The following is a 7047-nucleotide window of genomic DNA, read 5'->3' on the forward strand; positions in this document are numbered from 1 at the left end:
ATTCACTATGTGCTAATGATTTGTTCTGGTTCTCTATTAAAAGGAGGCCTTAATATCCCTTAGTTTCCGATAGGACCCCGCTGCCACGGGAGGGTAGGACAAAAGATGTCATGCAAGTTCTTTTCCATAAGCACGTATAACTATATACGGAATACATGCCTACATTACATTGATGAATTGGAGCTAGTTCTGTGTCATCCTATGTTATGACTGTTACATGATGAACCGCATCCGGCATAATTATCCATCACTGATCCGGTGCCTACGAGTTTTCCATATACTGGTTTACGCTTATTTACTTTTCTGCTGCTACTGTTACAATCACTACAAAATACCAAAAACATTATTTTTGCTGTCTTTACTTTTGTTGCTGCTACCACCACTATCATATTACTGTGCTACTAAACACTTTGCTGCAGATACTAAGTTTCCAGGTGTGGTTGAATTGACAACTCAGCTGCTAATACTTGAGAATATTCTTTGGCTTCCCTTGTGTCGAATCAATAAATTTGGGTTGAATACTCTACCCTCAAAAGCTGTTGCGATCCCCTATACTTGTGGGTTATCATCCGCCTGGTCCTCCTCGCGGACGACGAGCGGTGGCGGTGGCACAGTGCGGTCGACTTCGCGAACACCGCGTCGCCTCGCCTCCTCGTGCTTGAAGGCGAATCAGCGAGCCCAGTTGGGCGAGTCAGTTGCGTAGGCGGGGTCACGGCGCTGCTCCGGCATCAGGAGCGCCCGCCGGCGCCGCACCTCCTCTGCATGCGCCCTAGCCGATCGCGGCGCCGCCGGCACTGGGATCCTCTCCGGATCTAGGTGCCAGTCGTGCGGCAGGGTGGCGTAGGGGTACGGGAGAGGCACGCGGTGCTGCCAGTGCCACTCCGCCTGGTGCACTGGCACGCTGACGCGCTGCCTCGGGCGGCGAGCTGGCGCCGACGGAGGCGGGAGGAACTCCGGGGGAAAAGGAATGGCGGGGGACTTGTCCTTGGCCTTGCTGCTGCCGGCGCGGGAGAAGAGCCCCATCTGGCACGGTTGGGGTGGCTAGGGTTTGCCGGCGACGGGGGAGCGAGTGTGGCTAGATGGGGACGGGGGCTGGCTGGAAGCGGATGAGGACGGCCTCGCCACACGGTTGGCTTAAAAAAGGACGACCGCCGTTGCTGACGCGTGGGCCCGAGGTCATAAATTAATCTGACCAGGTAGGCCTCGGGCAGTTGGACGACCGCCGGGGGATGCGGCGGACACCGAGAAGGTGCGCGTGGCGTCCGTTCCGCGTACGCGACGACGTATTTGGGGCGAAATTTGGGCCGCAAATGCATCGACGTGGACGCGAAGCGGACTTGATTTGGGTTTGGGTCGGCGCGTTGGGTCTTCTTTTTTGTCCGCACCGACCCAAACGGATGGCGGCGGACGAAATGGGTCGTCCCATTGGAGTTGCTCTGACAGTGGCATCTTGGCACCTTTCCCGGGCCGCGACACAAGCATGCGTATCAATTTATACGCGGATGATGCGGTAATTTTTTACAAATCCGGTTAAACAGGAGGTTGACGCCCTCCTGGATTTCCTACAATCTTTCAGTGATGCCACGGGACTACATTTAAAATCAGAGTATTGACTGTGGCACCTATAAGGTGTGACGGGCTGTCGTTGTCGGATGTGCTACAGGGTTTTGGTGGCAACACTGTTCAGTTCCCGATAACATACCTGGGCCTTCCAATTTCGCCATCCAGGCTTCAGATAGTTCACCTGCAATTCATCCTGAATAGAATCAAGGCTCGGCTGGCCGGGTGGAACGCAGGCAGAAGAGTGCTGGTTGGGAGCGTTCCCTCAGCGCTGCCAACTTTTGCAATAACAGTGCTGAAACTACTGAAGAAGATCATCAGTGCAATAACAGTAACATATTATGTTACCACTTCTCATTAACTATATGTCATATAAGCAAAAATTTCTCGAAATGCGCTATGTTACTAGCTAGGTTACTCCCACTATGACTAGCCTAAGGCTACTGACAGCCACGGCGACCGTGGGTGGGCCTTCAGACACCGTGTGATGAGCATGACAGGGCGGCCTTCGACAAAGCCACCACTGTGACGATCGGTAATGGGCAGACTGCTCTGTTCTGAAAATCAAAATGGGTTGGGGGTCCTCGCTGCAGCACGCCTTCCCCATGCTATTTCATCATTCTAAAAGAAAGAACATAATAGTGGCAGGGGCTCTAAACAACGAGCAGTGGTTGATTGATCTTCAGCATGGCAACATGATGGAGATCGCGGTCGATTTTCTGAGACTGTGGCGCCTGCTGCAGCACGCACAAACTAATGGGAATGAGGCGGACAAGATTAGATGGATTGAGGGGAGACAGAGTAGCTATACGGCAGGTGCCACGTATAAGATGTAGTTTCAGCCAACGGGGATGAGCAGTTTTAAACATCTGATTTGGAAAGCTTGCGCCCCTGCCAAGATAAAGATATTCGCGTGGCTTCTGCTACATAACCGGCTCTGGTGTAATGATCGTTTGCAGAGAAGATGATGGCCAAATGGTTACTTTTGCCCTCTCTGCCTCAGAAGTTTGGAAACTTCAGTGCACCTGCTCTGGAGCTGCCCTTTCTCGGATGAGGTGTGGCGGACGATTGCAAGCTGGTGCGGCTGCTCAGCTTTGGCTGTAGAGGACAGGCTTCACCTCCTTTCTTCGAGAAGTATATGCCAGAACATCGTCCGGAGGGCTGAAGCTGGCGCCAAGCGAGGGGTCAGATCAATGATCTTGATGGTTGCGTGGGAGCTGTGGAGAGAAAGAAATGCTGCGGTTTTCAGAGCGAAGATACCGGATGCAGCGAGCGTTCTTCAGGCCATCAGAAGTAACATGGAGCAATGGCGGTTAGCCGGTGCCAAAGACATAGAGACCCCTTTTGGGGAAAGGACCGCGAGATAGAGCCTTCGGATTGTTTTTGCCTTTTCCTTATTTTTTGCACTATCTGTACCGAAACCACCATGATCAGTTGATCACCCTGTTTTTCGCTTGCTTTCTGCTAAATCAATGAAGCCGGTGTACACCGGGTCTTTAAAAAAAAGACCCTTCAAATGCTTGAGCAGAGTAGTTTGCAAAGAAAAACAAAATTGGCTCATCTGTATGGCTGTATTTGTCTCTGCAATTAGGGAAACATATTTACGACAGCTTGCTTATAGCCAAATAAGTTGTCTTGAGATAGTAGTCTTATTTGATATTTATGGTGCATCATTATGTGATATATATGACAGGTTGCTTATTGACAAATTAGCAAGCTTGAGGTAGTCAGACTGTCATTTGATATTTCTCGTAGAGGTAAATACACCATGAGTCATAGAGCTTGCACGTGACGGTCAGTTTGGTGCACAAACTTGTAAAATACGTGTTTCTGGTCATCAAACTTGCACAAACGTTCATATACGGCCACATTCCATGTACGCGGACGTATCCGTGGTCTATGTGGCATGCCAGCATGGCCAGGGCCCACCGTAAGCCCGCGACGCATGGTAGATCTGCAGACTTTTTCTTTATTTACGTATTATACACTTATTTTTTTAACTTATTAAGCCCCTAAAATAAAATTATTTTTTATTTACGTATAAAGCCCCTAAAATAAAATGGAAAAACAAGGGATGGTTTGGTTACGAACTAGGGACGTGCCACTACTAGGCTCAGGTTAACAACCACCAAACCGATGATCATTCATGTCTAGGTAGCACAAATAATTTTTATATCATATAAACATGGCCGAAAAATCAATTTTACAAGAAATGTAACCCCAAAAAAGGGAGCACCGTGGCTCGACTATGTGACCTCGTGATCAATGTTAACTAAGATTACCACCGGGTTTCGAAAACACAACTTATCCAAATGGGATAAATATTTTTCATGTTGTTATTCCTTCTTGTTCTATGTAAGAAAAAAAATATATTTTTGTGTTTGTGATATTTAATAAATGTTTATGTGTTACAAAAAAGGTGTGTGACATTTAAAAAAATGTTTAAACATTGTAAACCACATTTGTGTAATTAAAAATGATATGTTGCATTTTAAAATGTTCGTGCATTCCAAAAAAACTGGTCATGACATTTTTTAAATGCCTATACAATGTATAAAGCTGTTTGTGTAGCTTAAAAATGTTTTGTACCATCCGAAAATGTTAAAAACATAGTTGAAAAAAGTTTCAAAACTTGTATTTGAAAAAAATGTTAATCATATGTTTCAAAAGTATTAAGCATATATTTTTTAAAATACTCCAAACATAGATGTATACTGGAGTATTTAATATATATATATATATATATGTATGTATATATGTATGTATCATAACATAGATGTATACTGGAGTATTTAAAACATCAAAACATATGTGTATCATATGGAGTATATGTTTCAATACACATAAATTTCAAAACTTGTATTTGAAAAAATGTTAGTCTAGACATGTTGTGTTGATTAACATTTTTTTAAATACAAGTTTTTGAAACTTTTTAAAATGTCGCATAACTTTTTTGTAACACATAAATATTTTTTGAATGTCACAAACACAAGAATATAAATTGTTTTCTTACATCTGGACGTGTTGTGTTGTCGGTGGTAATCTTAGTTAACCTTGACCACAAGGTCACATGGTCGAGCCACGATGCTCATTTTTTCCGTGTTATATTTCTTGTAAAATTTATTTTCAGTCAATGTTTATATGATACAGAAATTAGTCGTGCTATATAGACATGAATAGTCAATAGTCTGGTGGTTGTACACGTGAGACTACTAGGGCACGTTGCAGCTTCAAACCCCCATATCGCTTGCTTTTTAATTTTATTTTTAGGGGCTTAATACGAAAATAAAAAAAGGCAAAGGCTTCTCTGCAGATTTAGATGCTACAGCGGATAACAGTGGGCCCTGGCCAAACTGGAATGCCACATAGGCCATGGATACGTTCGTGTACATGAAATGTGACCGTATATGAATGATCGTGCAAGTTTGATGACCAGAAACACGTATTTTACAAGTTTGTGCACCAAACTGACCATCGCGTGCAAGTTCTATGACTTCGGGTGTATTTACCTCTTTCTCGTACGGTAGATGTCTCCGACCACTTAACTTTAAGGGGAAAACATGTTTACTGTTTAAACTTGTTATAGAGTCTTACCACTCTTACCGTATTTGTCTGATTTTTCTTGGTTCATGTGATATCCTGTCTACTTACATATTTGTCTCTGCAAGTGCCACTCACTAAAGAGTATTCGGCTCATCGGTACCATGTACTTTTGGGATTTTTGGGATGATGAGGACGTAGTAATTAAGCTTGCAGCTAAATGTCCAATGCTACAAGAGATAGAGTGCTCTCATCAGAAGCAGCCATGGCATTTTTTCACGAGGATCGGCGCAGCGCGCCCAGAGTTGAAACGTCTAAGAGTCCGTTATCCTTGGTTCGACTCAGTATCAATATTGATGGATGAAGGCGAGGAGGAGGAGGAGTCTGATGAGGCCTGGGAGGCGAGACAGAATCAGGAGGCCTTTGCCATAGCAGAGAGCTTGCATGAGTTGCGGCTCCTTCAGATGGCAGGCTATGGCCTGACCAACAAAGGGGTATACGCCATCCTCGAAGGCTGCCCCCACCTTGAGTTCCTCGACCTTAGAGAATGCCTCCACATCGAAGTTAACGCTGAACTCCAAGCTCGCTGTGCCAATATCAGGCATGTCCAGCTGCCAGGAGTAGGGCCTTATGTTCCGTGCCCCGAACTCCATACTATCGAGGCGGATGAAGGTGAAGTGATCGAGATGGATGATCTCTATGAAACGGAGGCTCGCTCTCTGCGCAACGAGCTAGCGACGGAAAATGATGACTACTACGGCGAGAACTACTGCTGGTATGACTACTCGCTCCCCTCGTCCCCTGGCTCGCCTGTCGTACGATGTACTCTATGGATGATCCCAGATACTACTGGGAGCTGTAAACAGATGCAGCTGGGCCATGTTCAGTAGTTCAAGTCACTGTCTTGGTGTTTCTCGATTCTGAATATTTGGTGTGTAGCTCTGCAGGAAGGCTTTTGATGTACAAAAAATCCAATGGTGCTTTTGAACCATCTGCCTCTAGTGTGCGTTTTACTAGCTTTTGTAATATTTGGACAGACTGCTTGTTGCAAGTGTCTAATACTCCCTGAGATGTTTTAGATATTTCAATATGGATTGCATACAAACTGAAATGAGTGAACAAACTCACTAAAACATACTCCCTCTAAAGAAATATAAGAGCATGTAGATCACGCTCTTATATTTCTTTACGGAGAGAGTACGTATCTATAATTCTATATACATTCAATTCGAAAAAAATTAGAACATCTTATAATTATGAATGGAGGGAGTAGTAGTTAACATTCATGACTTGTCAAAAACGTCCAATGAGAATGGAGATCGAGAGGTACATGAAATCCATCCTCTGGTCACAGCAGTTTAGCAATTGGGCTTTGGCTTGCTTCACCCGACTGTATTTCCCTGGGTTAAAGGAAAATGAAATACATCGTCTGGTCACAGCAGATTAGCAAAAAAGCAATTGGTACCACTAATAAAAAAGCAATTTTTTTGACGAAAAGGCAGGGCCTCTGGTCACAGCAGCTTAGCAATTGGGCTTCACCCGACCATATTTCCCCTGAGTTAAAAAAAGAAAAGATAGAAAATTTTGCTTTTCAGTACCATGCGCTGCAGCACTGAAAGTATGAGCCCACCTTCTCCTGAACATTTTTCTGAAAGAAAAGGCAGATCATTGTCTATCTTATGCATTCAAAACGGGCAGAAGCCCGGGTGACCAGAGGCCAATTACCTGGGTAAAGTTTTGATGGAAACAATGAGCTTCCAAGGAAAGTTGCAGAAGGAGAAGGAGATATTACTCAAAAAAAAGAAGGAGAAGGAGATGGCGGAGGAGAGAGAGTTACAGAAGGTTGATAAATCAACAACGAAGCCTATTAGCCCATGAAAGAAGCATGCGTCTCCTTCTCCAACTGTCTCCTTGCTCGATGTCTCCATAGTTTGAGCATATCTACAG

At 44.7% G+C, this 7047-nt stretch overlaps 1 pseudogene; it reads left to right on the plus strand.

Annotated features, from left to right (window-relative positions):
* The first annotated feature begins 2866 nt into the window (after positions 1 to 2866).
* Positions 2867 to 5962, plus strand: LOC125546911 (annotated as a pseudogene).
* The last annotated feature ends 1085 nt before the right edge of the window (positions 5963 to 7047 follow it).

This window comes from Triticum urartu, chromosome 3 (genome assembly GCF_003073215.2).
Source record: "Triticum urartu cultivar G1812 chromosome 3, Tu2.1, whole genome shotgun sequence".
Taxonomy (NCBI): Eukaryota; Viridiplantae; Streptophyta; class Magnoliopsida; order Poales; family Poaceae; genus Triticum; species Triticum urartu.